This window comes from Diceros bicornis, chromosome 25 (genome assembly GCF_020826845.1).
Source record: "Diceros bicornis minor isolate mBicDic1 chromosome 25, mDicBic1.mat.cur, whole genome shotgun sequence".
In the NCBI taxonomy this organism is placed as follows: Eukaryota; Metazoa; Chordata; class Mammalia; order Perissodactyla; family Rhinocerotidae; genus Diceros; species Diceros bicornis.
In genome coordinates, this window is record NC_080764.1 from 22,746,149 (window position 1) to 22,763,960 (window position 17,812).

The following is a 17,812-nucleotide window of genomic DNA, read 5'->3' on the forward strand; positions in this document are numbered from 1 at the left end:
TTGCAGCATTGTTTTTCATAGCACAAAAATGGAAAGTACCTAAATGCCCACAATAGAGAAATGGCTAAAGACATTATGTCACAGCTATATCGTGGTATATTATGCATCTATTAAAAATGTTTTCCACAACCATTTAATGACATGAGAAAATATTCAAAATATTAGAAAATAATGCTACAGGGAAGTTTGCCTGTATTATGCTGCTTATGAACAGAAAAATGTTGGGTATCAATAGCTCAGAGGTATTTTCATTATGTAAAGTTTTTTTTAAAAAGAAGGATAGGGCCGGCCCTGGGGCTTAGTGGTTAAATGTGCGCGCTCCACTACTGGCGGTCTAGGTTCGGCTCCCAGGCGCGCACAGACGCACCGCTTCTCCGGCCATGCTGAGGCCACGTGCCACATACAGCAACTAGAAGGATGTGCAACTATGACATACAACTATCTACTGGGGTTTTGGGGGGAGAAAAAAGGAGGAGGATTGGCAATAGATGTTAGCTGAAGAGTCGGTCTTCCTCAGCATAAAGAGGAGGATTAACATGGATGTTAGCTCAGGGCTGATCTTCCTCACAAAAAAAAAAAAAGAAAAAGAAGGATAAATATATATTCTGTACAACTAGAACAATACATACATATTTATATATTTTTTGTATCTATGTATACATACACACACACAGAAAAAAGCCTAGAACAATTAACAAGGAAAAAAAAAAATGACTACATGGAAACACACCAAAATGTTAACACTGATTATCTTTAGGTAATAGGAACTGTGGGTAATTACTTTTTTCTTACTTACATTTTAGGTATTTTCCAGATATTCTGCATTTAACATGAGTTACTTTTACTAATTCTATTCTTCCTGTTGCTGAAGCCAAAAATCTTGGCTTCGCCTTCTTTCTTTCTCTAAAACCCTGAATCCAATTCATCAGCAAACCAGTCAACTCTACCTTCAAAAAAGTTCTGAATCTATTCACTCATTCTCACCACCTCCCCTTGTGATAGTCCAAATCATCATCATCTGTGCCTGGATTTCTGCCACAACCTTCCTTCTGGTCTTCCTGTTTCCACACTTCCCTCCCACCCCCACCCCAGTCTCTAGAAGGACCAGAAGGAGGGGTTATAAGAGAAAATTGTGGAGAGTACAACAGAGTCCCATTTAGAGAGCAACAAGCCAAAGTCTAAAGAGGAGCATTTCTAGTGGGGGAATTGCAGGAAACGGCTGATACCTTTCAAGGAATACTAAAGTCTGACATTGTACAGGAAGCTATGTTCCAACTCTGTGCTTAAATTACACACCCCATGTCCCATTATCCACACAAAACACACAGTGAAAATCTCTTATCCATAGTAACCTTGAGTTAGTGGTGCTTTGGGTTGCTTGTGGTAAATCCATTCAGATCTAGCACAGAGAAAGTAGGAGACAAGAGGACAAATGAGGAGCAGGGAAGAACCTGGAGTAGGAAGTATCCAATAGGAATGCTCAGAAAGCTTAGGATAGGGCGCTGAATTTCCCACAGTACATGTGGCAGAGTCTCGAGCCATTTTATTCCCATATAAAGAGAAAAGGGGACCTCAAATGTCTGGGAAACCTAAAGACATCCACTCAGGCACTTATGCTACATTAATATAATGTCAAGAAGAGATGGGTTGGACAGATGCCATTTCCACATTGTTTTCTAATTGACTTCATGTGACTATCTCATGAGCATAGGCAATGTCTCATTCATCTTCATATGCCCAACACCTACCACAGCATCTGCCACAAAACAGGTGTCAGGAAACAGTCACAGAATGAACGGATCAGTGAATTAGGAGGGAGGGAGGAAGGAAGGATGGAAGAGAGGAAGGGAGGAGGAAAAAGGAATAAATGGATGAATTTACAGATAACAATAAAAATGGCTAGTGCTTCTGGAGCATTTACTATACCAGGTACTGTTCTAAGTGCTTTCATGTATTAACTCAGTGACTCGAGATGAGAATTTAATTCCCTTTGGCTTTCTATTTTCATTATCAACTTCACCAGTGATCAGACTCATGGCGCAAAGAAACTCTCTAATGAGACTGATAAAAAAAAAAGCAGATGTCTTTAATTAAAAAGAGGATGCTCATTAAAGCTGTTCTTATATAAGTTGTCCAGGTGCTGTTGGCTTATGAAAATGTGTATGAACACCAGAGGCTAGCAACTCTGAGGGGATGTCCTCATTATTCTATTATATGAACAGCTAGAAATGACAGGCTGAGTCAAAGCGAAGTAATTATTTTGTTCATTCAGGCCTCCCCAAAAGCTGCTTGTCTTGGCAGCTGTCTTAGTTCGCTAATAATAAACCTAATGTAGATTTATATATTTTTCCCAAAGGTCTTTGAGTACATTCTCTTTCATTTAGTCATTCAACAAGTATTTATTGAGCACCTACTATGTGCCAGGCACCAGTCTAAATGCCTGGGTACAGCAGTAATCCAAACAAAGTCACTGCTCCAAGCAGTTCACATTACCTCATAATTGAGACAGCAGGACAGTAATCCCCATTTTGCAGAAACAGAAGTTGAGGCTCAGAAGGCTTAAGTGACTCCGATCATGAACAAACAGAGAGATAATGGCCCTACATTCTAAATTTTTGCTACTTAGAATTTAAAACACTGTAACTTATACAGAGTGATTGTTTTGATGAAAGACTTTACAGTATTTTGGTTTCTCCTCAGACTGTAAAATATTTTGCCATGTGTCAGACACACATTGTGAAGGTTCTTGAATCCTCCATTCCTTTGTGGCAGAGTTGCTTAGAGGATTCAGTGGGGAGCTCTCTGGTAGGAATCCTGTAGGCATCCTTGATTCCTCTCTGTCTCTCAAATCCCTCAGCAAATCTTATCCAGAGCCTACTCACTTCCCTCTACTTCCATGGCTACCACTCTGATCTAAGCCATGATCATCTCTTGTCTAGATTACTGAAGTAGACTCTTGTCTGGTCTCGCTGTCCTTCTTCCCCTTTGCTTTCCTCAACGCAACAGCCAGAGGGATCTTTTTAGTATGTAAGTCAGATCTTGTCACTCCTCTGCCCAAAACCTGACAAAAACTCCCCCATTTCACTGAGGGTAAAAGCCAATCTGGCCCCCATTTGACCTGACTGCATCTCCTCCATTCTCTTCTTTATTCGTTCACTCTCACCATTCTTGTCACCCTGACCTTCTCGCTGTTCCTCAAATCCACATGGCATGTTTCCACCCCAGGGCCTTTGCACTGGCTCTTCTCTGCCTCAAACGTTTCACCCCAGATATCTGCATCTTCACCTCCTTCAAGTCTTTGCTCAAGTATTACTTTGTTAGTGAAGGCTGCCCTGACCACTCTATTTGAACTTGCCACAATCTCAGATACTTCCAATCCACCTTACCTTGAAAATACCCCCTTATTTTACTTATCACACTTATCATCTTCTAAAAAACTATATAAATTGATTCCATATTATGTTCATTGTCTTTCTTCTCCTATAACAGCAGATATTTCTCTTCCTTTTATTTACTTATGTATTCCCAGAAGCTAGAATAATGCCCTGGATATACTGGTAGGTATCCAGTAAATATGTGTTATTGTTATCATTATTGTCACCATTATTATTTGTGAATGTCAAGGGTTAGGAATTATGAAACTTTTAGAGAAAGAGATTTTCCCACTTGGAGACACCAGGCTTCGGAGAAAGAGATCGAAGATTTTCATAGTCAAAGATAACTAGGTTTGAATCCTAGTTCTGCCATTTACTTGGGACCTTGGGCAGGTTACTCAGCCTCTGTGAGTCTCAAGTCTCTTGAATGTGAAAATGGGAAAAATAGTGCCTATCTCACGAGCTTGCAGTACTGATAAAGGGATGTAATATATAGGAAGTGTCTGGTGCAATCAGTATAATTAATATTAACTCTCCCAATTTAGGAGTTTCGTTTTACTTGGGCCAGATTCTTATTTAACAGCACAGCTTTGAATACATTACTTCCTCCTTCGGAGCCTCAGTTCACACAGCCATCTAATGAAAGGGTTCACGGAGATGTTCTCTCTCAGTGGAACTCATGACCCGCACCGGCTTGGAGGGTTCCAAGGGGGCTGGTGGGAACCTGGGGCCCTACAAGACATTGCTTCACCCTTTCTGCTGTATGGTTAGCTAATCTGCTGCTGTTCGTTACTGAGCACTTTAAAAGTCAACAGATAATAACAGGAGATAAATAAAACCTTTGTCACTTACTGCTGCCTCAGTTTCATACAAGTGCTGCCAAAACGAGTTGCAACAGGAACCTTTGAACAGAAGACCAGTCAAGTGGTATGTGCTGATAAACGTTTGTTTAGAATGCAGCTTTTTTTTTCCTGGAATTTCTCAGTAATTAACCAACTGCATTAACCATTCAGACAGCTGTTTAGAGTAGTTGTTCCCAAACTTCTTACCACTAGGCACTCTCATTTTTTCCCCGCAACCTCCCCTACATAAACCAGGTTTCTAAAGTTTCTTCTACCAAATAAACTGTTGCATCAAGTGATAATTTCTTTATTTTTCACATTAGTCAAACTAATGAGTATAGTCAAAGACTTATGCCTGTTAGAACTTTCAATCAGCGTGAGTTAGACATACTTTCATACTGCATGGCTATCCTTCCAGCCAAAAACAAAGAAATTTGGTGTTTTAGATAGCCTGAGCAGTCTATTCTGAAGCACAGTCGTTCATTCATTCAACATACATTTAATGAACACCTATTATCTGCCAGACACAATTCTAGGTGCTGTGGATACAGCAGTGAAAAAAACATGTGGGGCTGGCCCAGTGGTGTAGTGGTCAAGTTCACATGCTCCACTTTGGCGGCCCTGGGTTCACAGGTGGGGAATCCCGGGCACGGACCTACACACCGCTCATCAAACTATGCTGTGGCAGCGTCCCACATACAAAATAGAGGAAGATTGGGACAGACATTAGCTCAGGGCCAACCTTCCTCACCAATAAAAAAAAAAAAAAGCAAAAATTCCTACCCTCATGGAGTCTGCCTTCTAATGAAGACAGACAATAAGCAAGATAAATACATATGATATAGAGATAGAACAAGTTCTAAGGGAAACATAAAGCAGGAAGAGAGATGGGACGTGCAAAGCACAGTGGGGGTGCAGGGATGTTCTTTTCAATAGTGAGGTCAATAAAGGTCTCAATGAGAAGGTGATATTTGAGGAAAGATCTGGAGGAGGTGACAGAGTGATCCCCTGAGATCCCTGGGAGAAGAGGAAGCAAACAAGGGGAACAGGTCCTGAGAAGGAAGCATGCCCAGTGTGTCTGAAGATCAACTAGACCAGGGCAGCGGAGACAAAGGACAGAACTAGGAGACACAGTTAGGAGAGCAGACTGAAGAAAGTCTTGGAGTTTGTGCTCATGATTTTTACTATGAGTGAGAAGGGAGCCATTGGAAATTTTGAGAAAAGGAATGGCATGGTCTTCCATTTTAATGGTATCATCCTAACAGTTGTGTGAGCCAATGGGGTGTTTCCAGTAGTATCCTTGACATACTGAAAACAGCTGATGAAAGTAGTAAAGGCTATCTCAAAAGTGCAGGACTTAAGCATTACTCATAATAGCCAAAAGTGGAAACAAACCAAATGTCCATCAACTGATGAATAAATAAACAAAATATGGTATAGCCATACAATGGAATATTATTCAACCATAAAAAGAGATAAGTATTGATACATGCTGTAACACGGATTAACCTTGAAAACATTACGTTAAATAGAAAAAGCCAGTCACAAAAGGCCATATATTATATGATCCCATTTATATGAAATGTCACAATAGGCAAATCCATAGAGACAGGAAGTAGATCAGTGTTTGCCAAGAGATGGGGAGGGGGGAATGAGGAGTGACTGCTAAGGGGTACAGGGTTCTTTTTGGGGTGATAAAAATGTTCCAGATTAAAATGCAAATAAAAACAACACTAAGATATCACCTCACGCCCGTTAGAATGGCTATAATCACCAAGACAAAAAACAACACATGTTGGAGAGGATGTGGAGAAACAGGAACCCTCATACACATCTGGTGGGAACGCAAACTGGTGCAACCTCTATGGAAAACGGTATGGAGATTCCTCAAAGAATTAAAAATAGAGATGCCCTATGATCCAGCTATCCCACCACTGGGAATCTATCCAACGAACCTGAAATCAACAATCCAAAGAGGCTTATGCACCCCTGTGTTCATTGCAGCATTATTCACTATAGCCAAGAAGTGGAAGCAACCTAAGTGTCCCTCAACTGAAGATTGGATCAAGAAAATGTGGTATATATATACAATGGAATACTACTCAGCCATAAAAAAAGGCAAAATCGTCCCATTTGCAACAACATGGATGGGCCTGAAGGGTATTATGTTAAGTGAAGTAAGCCAGAAAGAGAAAGACAAACACTGTATGATCTCACTCATATGTGGAATATAAACCAACACATGGACAGAGAAAACTGTATTGTGGTTACCAGGGTCAATGGGGTTGGGGGGTGGGCACAAGGGGTGGAGGGAGACACATATATGGTGATGAACAAACAAAAATGTACAACCCAAAATTTCACAGTGTTATAAACTATTGAAACATCAATAAAAAAAATGTTCCAGATTAGATAGCAATGTTGGTTGCACAACCTTGTGACTATACTAAAAGCCACTGAATTGTACACTTGAAAAGAGTGAATTTTATGGTATGTGAATTATATCTCAAAAAATAAAGGACTTAGTCTTTTGGAAACTGGTGCCAGGAAAATGGGTTTTTCTCTCAGCTCTTTGCCTTGTCACCCTCCTCCCCTCAGGTAACACAGAGCACTAAGTGAAGTTAATTTTGTGAAACTGACCAATATAAATGCTCACCCAGAATAATTTAACCCAGGAGAGTAAGGCCACACTTCTCTTGTAGCTCTGACACTGCTGACTCATCATCACGGGTTGTGACTTGCATCTTTCTTCCAAATGCCTCTCGTATCTTGACTTTATGTCCCCATCACCATGACCTTTATTCACTTCTCATGGATGAATGCACCCGCCTGGCTGGGGTACCTACCACGTTCTCCTTCCTGTCTCTAATGTCCAATCTGTTCTAACAGAACAATCATAAGACACCACTGGCATCACTCCTGTACCCCACTTAAGAATCTAAAGTGGCTTCCTCAAGGCATTTCCCATATGAGGGAATATATTTTCTGAAGGAAAAAAAATATGCCATTTAACTATGATTTTTGTGTTGCTTCTGCTTTAGAAATGGAGTTTGAATGCTGAAATGTTAAAAGATGTTTTGTTGGTTTATGTGGAAAATGGAATAAAATATTTCAAATCAGAGCTAGCTTGGAAAATTCAGGAAGAAGGGTCAATATACCAACTGCTATTGAATCAGGTTTACAAGCCAATTCCTGGCCTTGCTCATTCTGCAACACCCATTTCCTTTCCTTTTCTCCTTTGCTCCTCCAATGTCCACTCTGACAGGGAAGTTTTCTTTCCTCCACTTCTCTAAATCTTGCCTTCTCTTTAAGACCCAGTCTTGGTTCCAGCTCTTCTATGAAGTTTTCAGGCTAAGCCAGTGCTCCTTAACTTTGCCTGCTCTTTGGGGTCCCTTGGCATGACCACTTATCTGGAGTACAGCCTGGGCATCATCCCACACCCTCCAGGTGGTTCTAAATTGTAGCCTAGGGTGAGGACCATTATGGTAAACATATTTTCCTCCCTGTGTATACAGGAATAAACAAGACAGACAAAGCTCTAGCTCTCATAGAACTTATATTCTAGTGGGAAAATAAATAATAAGCATATTTTTAAAAAATAAGGTAATTTCAGAGAGTGAGAAATAAAATAGATAGAAGCATATACAGTAATAAACTGCAGCTAAGATAGTAGAAGGAACAACTTTAAACAGAGCAACGTTAAACCTTCTGAGGGTTCTCACTTATATGCAGAATCTAAAATAGTCAAACTCATAGAAGCAGAGAGTAGAATGGTGGTTACCAGGGGATGGAGTAGGGGGGAAATGAGCAGATGATGGTCAAAGGTACATAGTTTCAGTTATGCAAGATAAATAACTTCTGGAGATCTACTAATACAGCACAGCGCTCAGTATATACTGTAGAGTTAACAATACTGTGTTGTATACTTAAAATTTGCCAAGAGGGTAAATCTTGTGTTAAGTGTTCTTATCATACACTACTACTACTACTACTAATAGTAATAATAATAGGGTTGGGAGGTAAGGAACATTTCCATAGGCTTGATGATGGTGATGGTTTCACTGGTGTATACTTATCCCTGGACTCATCGAGTTATATACATTAAATATGTACAACTTTTTACAAGTCAATCATACCTCAATAAAATGTTTTAAAAAAAATTCTGAGGAAGTGACATTTAACTGAGACCTGAATGATAAGAAGGAGCCAAGACATGAGGAAGGAACACTTCAGACAGAAAAACAGAGTGGGGAGTTTGAGTGACAGAAAGAGAGTAATGAACTAAGAGAAGTGTGGAACAGTACAAGATTGATAAGGAAGGCCGATGATGTAGGGACTTGTAGGCCATGGTAAAAATTTTTGGTTTTTATCGTAATTGTGATGAGAAGCTGTGTTAGATTACAGGCAAAGATGACCACTACTATCCTCACATCCCTATCTGGATGTCCCTTTGCAATATGACTTTGAGGCTCTTCCCATCAAGAGGTGAAGTCTGTTTTCCCTCTTCTTGAACTGGGGCTGGCGCTGGAATCAAAGAATGTGGAAGAAGTGAAATTTGGGGACATCTGAGACTTGGCCTCAAAGGCCTTGCAGCTTCCATTCTCTTTTCCTTATAATGTTGCCGTGAGTCCACCATGAAAAGAAGCCTAATCTAGCCAACTGGAGGATGAGAGGTCACATGGAGGAGAACCAGGGCACCACAGTAACAGCTAGCACCAATTGCCAGTGAGGCCACTTAGACCATCCAAACCCAGTCAAGCACAAGATGACTGCAGTCACAAGAGTGACCCCAGGGGAGAACAGCAGCAGAACCACCTGGCTGAGCCCAACTCAAATTGCCATCTGATAGAATTGTGAGCCAATAAATACTTTTGTGTTTTAAAAACATAAAAATTTAATGATGGTTTGTTATGCAGTGATAGACAAGTAATACAGAAATCTTTGGAGTTTTAAATAAGGAGAGAAATAATATTTTTGTTTTTTAAAGACCAATTTCATCCCAAATACATGGATGAATCCATCCATAAAAACAATAGTCTTCAATCTTTCTAAAAAAGATAAAAATATGATGGCCTGCATCGGAGAGTGCAGCTCACAGGGCTATGTTGGACCACTAGGGCTTTAAACCCTTCTCTTCAAAATGAAAGCTTATCCTCTAGCATATTAAAACCGTGTGAAACCAAACACTAGACAAAAAAAGAGCCAAAAGTCGTTTGACTCCTTATCCCATTTCAGCTAATAATAGAATGAGAAAAATTCTGACGAAAACCAGGATCACATTTTAGACCAGAACTCATTACAAAATGTGTTCCAAAAGAAGATTAAAAAGGAAGTATCTGTGAACTCTAAACTATGGAGTTTCGACTACATTCTGCTGAAATGATCAAGGAAGCTTACATCATTCTTAAAAATGTGAAACACTGAAGGATGATCTTTGAACATGCAATCTGTGAAACAACTTGAAAACAACTTGCACTCTTAAAATATAAAAAGCCAATTTGTGAAAAAATTTTGTAATTAGTAAAAGCCAAGATGCTTGCTCTTGCTGTGCATAATTATTTGATCTGCAGAGAAATGGGATTCACTTTGCGTATATAAATAGCATTATTTTTTTAATGGTTCTTTAAGTGATTAATATTTAACCAGCCTTTATGGCTATTTACTCACAGTATCTCATAGTATTTTCCATTAATTTCTCAAGGATGTTAACATTATCTTCCTGGGGTGTTCATTATCTTGCTTTATTACATGTTATGGTTAGACATTATATGCCTTGAAAGGAAACTATGCAAGTACTTTCAAAATGAGTTTATCTGTTTAATTCCAATATCTTATAGTCACTACCAGGAACGGTGGGAAAAGATGGTAGAGAACTAAATTGGAGAACTTCTCGCCTGTCTGACTGCCCCACCACTCCAAGCCAAGATCCCCCAGTTGGTCTATTACAGCAGAGAAAGAAGAAGAAAGGAGGTATGGAAAACGACAAGAAAGAAGAGAGAAGAATCCAGATGAAGGAACGAGACAGGGGAAATATGATGGACAATAAACAAAGGAAGTTAGATAAGAAAAAAAGAAGGGGAGATGAGAAGGCCAGATTCTTGAGCCAGAGAATCAGCCTTCCACAAAGGGCATTTCAGGCAGTGACTATGTAGCTACCTCATAATTATTCTGTTTTCTTCAATTTAGTACACTATCTGTAGCTCATTCTGGGCAAATTTTAGCCTCTTTTGGATCATGGACAACTTTGAGAATATGACAAAAGCTATACAAGAATATAGATAGACCCTCTCTCCAGGTAAAAGCGACCACATACACTTACCATTTAGTTCATATTTTCTGGGCATGTTCTATGGACCCCAAATTGAGAAATCTTAAGGTCTCACCTCAAGGCACTTGGGTAGCTACTCCCACACCAACAGTATCCAGAACAACAGTGGCTTTACCTGGCTTCAGGATCTGACTCTAATCGCTCCTCCTTCCCTGCTATATTCTCTCCCTATGGAACCTGTGGCAAAGTTAGATCCTCACCAAAAAAAACTTGGCCTCCTCACCCAGTTTTGATAAGGAAGGTTAGTTCTGCTCTGCCACAGGCCCTGGCTGAAAGGTGGTTCCATCCACCCCCACTGGAGAAAGCTGAGGAGGAAAGGGAAGTGGATCCACCTGGCAGCAGCTCTCAAGCCAGTCTGCCACGATTCTACAAATGCTGCCATGCAAATAGCTGACGGGATTGAAGGTCTCTCAAGTTAGTGGTATGTCTTAGTTGTTTGACTTAACTCAAACTTTATTTCAGAATCCGGACTTTATGAGTGGATATGTCTGTGTGGAGTGATAAAGTTAGTCATATATCAAGACCCACAAAATGCAGGCTGCCCTAGTGGGCCGGCCCACGTCACAAATCTAAACCTAAGTCCACCTGCGCTTATGGGAAACACCCGCCAAGGAAACCTAACACACATGAATCACAATCCTCCAACTCAGCTTTAGCTGGCTCGCTTTACCTTAGAAAATAGGACCTGCTTGCCTTATACCTAAGTCCCCAACCTCCTAGCCAGTCATGCCCCTCTTCCACATTGTCGCTTCTAACTCTTCTATAAAACTCGCTCTTGCCCAAAATACCTCAGGAAGAGTGCTTCACTGCTAGTGAGGCATTGTACTCTCCCAATCCATGGATTGTTCTCCCTTGAATAAAGGACCTCAAACTCATCACTAAACTGTTTTAGTTTTGTCACTTGACAGGTGAGAAACAGAGAGAGACCAGAGGACAGGGGAGAGGAGAGGTGAGAGAGAGATACTATTACCTTGCGCTATTCCTGTGTTTGAAGTGCTTTCAAGCCCTGAGATTTTTGTCATCTATTTGCCTCAAATGTAACTGTTAAAGAAATGCATTTCAAAGCCACCCTGAAATTGTTTTTCAGACAGCCACATTTTTGCATTATCTGTTCTGTTATTGTTGCTAATAAGTTTAACTAACCAGTTACTTATTGAAGGATAATACAGAAGTGGAAAATTGGGTTAATTTTCTTTTGGAAATATCTCTTACAGATGAAGTCAAGGATTTATAATCAAGAACTATTATTTAAAATAGTGAAAATTTAGAAATTGCCTAAAACATCTAACAACCAGTCTAGGCACATAATATGAAATCATACGAGTCAGCCATTTAAAAAACCACATTCTCGGGCTGGCCCGATGGCTTAGCGGTTAAGTGCGTGCGCTTTGCTACTGGCGACCGGGGTTCGGACCCCAGGCGCGCACCAACGCACCGCTTCTCCGGCCATGCTGAGGCCACATCCCACATACAGCAACTAGAAGGATGTGCAACTGTGACATGCAGCTATCTACTGGGGCTTTGGGGAAAGAAAAAGGGGAGGATTGGCAATAAATGTTAGCTCAGAGCCGTTCTTCCTCAGCAAAAAGAGGAGGATCAGCACGGATGTTAGCTCAGGGCTAATCTCCCTCACACACACACACACAAAACATACGTTCTCATTGGCAAAGATGTGGAGCGATGGGAACTGGTGTTAGATGGTGGGAAGGTAAAATGACACAACCACTGTGGAAAAGTGTTTGGTAGCTTCTTACAAAGTTACACATACACCTACCCTATGACCCAGCATTTCCACTCCTAGAGAAATAAAAACGTATGTCCACAAAAAGACAAGAATGTTTATAGGAGCTTTATTCATAATAGTCCCCTCCCCTCCAAAATTGGAAACAATCCAAATGGTCATCAATGGGAGAATGGATAAACAAATTTTGGTATATTCATACAGTATAATATTACACACCACTAAAAAAGGAACTACTGATAAACACAATAACATAGATAATTTTTTAAAATATTATACTGAGAGAAAGAAGTAGGATTTAAAAGAGTCAGTTCTGTATGATTTCATTTATATGAAGCTCAAGACAGGTGAAATTAATCCACAATAATAGAAATCAGAATAGTGGTTACCACTAGGGAGTGGTTATGAAGTGTATGTGTGCATAGGTAAATGTCGATTGATCTGTAAACCTGAGATTTGTGAATTTTACACATTCACAAATTATATCCCAATGATTTTTTAGAATTGTGTTCTCAAAGAATATTTAGAGAGATGGGAATTATTACATAAGGTTAAGTGCAAAAAGCAAGATGTACAGCTGTATGTGTAGTATGATCCCAAATTATTCAAAAAGTACATATAGAGAGAGAAAAGACTGGAGGCACATGTGCCTGAATGTTAAGAATAATTAAATGTGTTGTATTATTAGGCCAATTTTTATTCCCTTCAATACATTTCTCTATGTTTTGAAACTTCTCTACAAGGAGCATATATTACATTTTTTATAATTTTATTTATTTCTTTTTTCCCCCAAAGCCCCAGTAGATAGTTGTATGTCATAGCTGCACATCCTTCTAGTTGCTGTATGTGGGACGAGGCCTCAGCATGGCCAGAGAAGCGGTGTGTCGGTGCACGCCCAGGATCCAAACCCAGGCTGCCAGCAGCGGAGCTCGTGCACTTAACCCCTAAGCCACGGGGCCGGCCCTATTACATTTTTTAGAAAAAAAAATTTTTTTAAGCTTTCTGTAACTACCCTCTCTTCTCCATTTCCATACTCCAATTCTGGCCTCGGCCCTCATTTCTAAATTATTCTAATAGACTCCTAACTGACTCAAGATTCTCTCCATCTAGCCCAATCTGCCTCTCTGGATATTTCTTCCTTTTTTAAAAATAGAGTTCTATTTTTGTGTCATGTATGCAATATCTTTTCTTCTCTTTTAGATTAAGTTTTGTTCTACCCCCTGCGTTGTCTGGTTTCCTCCAAGCACCTTCCTTCTCGTCTGTGTTGATCTCTGTCTTTCGTGTTGGAAACTTTCCTGAGCTCTCAGCAATCCTTGGCTGTCTATTCGTATGTAAGAGGAAGACAATAATAAGCTCACTCTTTATTGAACACACTCCATTCAGGGTTTTGTCGTCACTACTACATTGAAACTGCTCTTGTCAAGGTCACCAATGACCTTCATGCTGCCAAATCCAGTGGTCAGTTCGCAGTCGTCATCTTACTTGACCTAGCAGCAGCTTTGACACAACTGATCACACCTTAACCCTAATCCCTCCTCTGAGAGTCTTTCTTCACTTGGCCACAGGACACCATTCTCTCTGGGTCCCCCCCAACCACCACCACCTCTCTTTTCTGTTCTGCTGATTCCTTCTCATCCTCCTGATATCTCTATGTTGGAGTGCCCCTAAGGCTCAGCCATGTTAAAATCTTGATGATCTCATCTGGTGTCACGGCTTTAACTCCCAACTGTGTGATGTGATGATGACCCACCAATGTACAGCTCTGACCTCTGCTCTGAATCCCAGACCATATTTCCAAGCCCACCTGTTATTGCCATGTAGATATCAATAGGCAAGTAAAACTTCAAAACCAAAGATGTAAAAATCAAAATCAAAATCAAAACTTCTAACTCCTTCCCCCACCAATCCTGATCCTCCTCAATCACCTGCCTCTCGGTAAATATTCCATCTTCCTTCAAAATATGTCCAGAACCTGACTGCTTTAAGGGACTTGGTGTTCTTTAAATACAACGAGCTTGTTTCCACTCACAGCCTTTGTATTTGCTTTTTCCTATTCCTGGAACCCTTTGCCCAAATATGCTCCTGACTTGCTCCCTCACTGCCTTCAGTTCTCTGCTCAAAGTTCACTTTATCCCTGAACACTCAACATAACACACCAGCCTCACACTCCCTGCCCCCTTACCCTGTTTCATGTTTTTAGCACTTATCACCCTCCAATGTACTATGTACTGGATTTACTCATCAACATGCTTGTTTTTTGTGTCCCCCTCTAGAATGTAAGCTCCATAAGAGCAGAGACTTATTTTATTCGCTTATTTTCTATCCTAATGCTTGGACCTTTATAAGTGCTCAATAATTGAGGTGCTCATTATAGGTACTAAATAATTGTAGAATGAATGAATAATGGAATTTCTATTCCCACGGGCAGGGCTTGGTGGGTGGCCTCCACAGGGAGTGACTGGGCAGGAATCCACTTATTTTGATGGAGAAATTCCCAAATGTCAATGGTTGTAAGCCTCTCTATTAGTAAGTGAGTCCCCATCCCTCACCCTGTGAATCCTCCAATAGCTTGCCTAGGGGATATGAGCCTGACTGCCAGCATTTCGGAAGCCCAGCCCATGAAGGTGGCTGACAGTTTTTAGTGTTTAGTATGCAAACTTTTAATTAATTTCCCTGTGTTTAGTAAAGTTCATTCATTCATTCATTCAATAAATATTTACCAAGTGACTATTAAATGTCAGGCACTGTTCTAGGTACTTGAGATACATCAGTGACCAAAATAAACTAAAATCTCTATCTTTTGGAGCTTATATTCAGCTATGACAGGTGTTCTTGGGTCCAGAGCTCCCCTGTCCAGAAAATAAACCTCCCGTCTTCCACTAGGCATGGAGAGGGGCAGTTTCTTGGTCGAGCTGGTTGGGAGAGACTCTGAGGTTGTAGCTGCTCCTTATATGCACTTTCAGTAGGGTTGCTAAATCTGGCAAATCTAACTTTCAACCAATGCTTATGTTTTCAGCCCCTGTCCTCCAACCCCACTCCACCCCTCTCCCTCTGTCCTTCAGAGGTATTGGGTGCTGGTGCCTTTAATTCTGCAGCTTTCCTGGATGCAGTAACACAAAACAATGTCCTTTTTTTTTTTCACTCGGTTCTGCTGAAGTCAATTAAGATTTATGTATCCTCATTCCGCTTCCTAAATGTGATTTTCCCGCTTCCTCTTTGTCCTGAAAAGTTTATGTATTCTTTTATTCCTTTGTTATGATTTTAGAAAGCAGATATAAATACCTAGATTTAATGTGCCACGTTTAACCAGCCAACCTGAATATCCTCTTCAGCATAACTTTCTTAAACACCACATCAGATTTGAAAGACTATATCGAGTAAGCACCTATTCTGTGCCTATCCTGAGCATCTAGACAGTGTTTGTGGTTCCATACCTCAGGTGGCTGGGAGAAATTCAGTCTTCTGGCAACTCCCCCACCTCCCCGCTCCCCAACACACACACACAGTAAGGATTGCGTTCAGCCTTCCTATCTTCCTATCTGTGTGGCCAGGGAAACAGGGAAAATACAGGGGCCCCTGATTCTTCTCACTCCAGTGCTTACCCTGGCTCTTACTTCTCACTCCAGTGCAGCAGTTGGTGAGAAGAGGGATCTTACCAATCTGGTTTTTCAGCTGTCCCTGTACTGGGGTCTGGACTAAACTGCCAGGGTTCATTCCATCAGTTTGCTGACACCTTACTGAAACTACTGGGACATTCTCCTGACTTTGAGAATCACCATTGTCTGGAATTACTGCATCCAGGAGAAGCAGTGGAGGACAGATTAAAAATTAAGAAGATTAATATTTAATTAAGAATTAAAATATGGCCATTAGAGTCTTGAGTTTAAATTCTACTCTGAAACACCATTTATTTATTAATAAATACTTGGGAATAAAGAGTTGAACCTTTCTCGTTGGGTTGCCATGTGAAATAAATGAGATCATGTGTAGAAAGGGCTTTAGCATAAGGCCTGGAACACAGTAATACATGAAATCTAAAGAAAAGTTTGGCTTTCCTGGCCCTTCAAATTGGTCCATGTGGTTATTAACTCAAGTTTGAATCAGACCAGAATCTATTCTTCTCTAATGAATTGATATCTTTGTGGTCTCTCCTGGAGGGAGCTCAAAGCTCTCTCCCATATGAAATTTGCTCCTTGCAACCTAGTTCAGATCCCCCAGAATTATACATAGCACAGTCATGTCATTTATGGCACTTGGGGTTAGGAGACTATTTCAACATCCCAAGTGAGAGTTCATAAGACACTGAACCTAGGCTAGAGCTAAGTGGCAGATATAATTAGTGCTCACTCAGTAATCCATGTGCTCCCCTTTATTCCCTAGCCACATCTGAAGTTAGGTTGGGGCTACATGGCTAGTGTAGGTCAATGGACTAGGAGCAGAAATGACAATGTCATTTCAAAGTGGGGCAGTGAAAAGCCACTATACCTCCTTCTCCCTCTTTCTTTCATGGTGATATCAAAGGTTATGTGTTCCAAATGGCGAACTAAAAGATTGTGAGTGAAGAAAAACTAAATCCTGGATACCTGAGTGACTGTCTGGAACAAGTCTCCATTCTACCCAACCCAACCCAAACTTAACTAGTAACACAAGAGAGAAATAAACATTTGCTGTATTAAGCCACTGAGATTTGGGGTTTAATTTATTACCACACTATTTCTAGGGAAATAAATCAGTTTTAGAGAACTTGTGAAGATAAAATTAAGAGAGATTTCAGCATCTATTAACGGCAAACTAGGTAATTCAGACCAACCTTCATGCTAGAAAAGCCAAACAAAATATTTTTTTTAAATGTCTGCTTGAAAGCATTGGAGAGCCAGCATGGCAGTGAAAAATTACCTGGCTACCATCTGGCCATCTGGGAAAAGAAGAACATCCAGAGAAGTGAGCCTGACATTTGAGGCCACTTTTTTCCTGGAAGCATTTGTTAATTATAGCAAAGCCAGTGTTTGATAGCTGAGCTGTTTGACAGCCTAGTATAGAGACAAAGGTTGGACACTGGTAAAAACACAGTAGTGTGGGTTGAGACCAGGAAGTGCTGTACTGCAGCAGTAAGGGTGAATTGAAAGTAAAAGGGCCTTCACACTGCCTGTAGCTCAGCTTCAAATCACCTGGGTGGCCCAGAATATCTCAGACCTTGCAACTGGATTAAAGAGATCCCAGATTGCTAATGCCTTCAGGCTCCTGGCAGAAGCAAACAAAAATCCTCTCTGGAAAGAGAAAAAAAAGTATTATTTTAAGCCTAAAATCATTTCAGCAAACAATTTTTCAAATATAATTTCAGATACAATAAAAAAAAACCAAGCACTCAGGGCCAGCCCTGTGGCATAGTGGTTAAGTGTGCGCGCTCCACTGCTGGAAGCCCGGGTTTGGATCCCCAGCACGCACCGATGCACCGCTTGTCAAGCCATGCTGTGGCGGCATCCCATATAAAGTGGAGGAAGATGGGCACAGATGTTAGCCCAGGGCC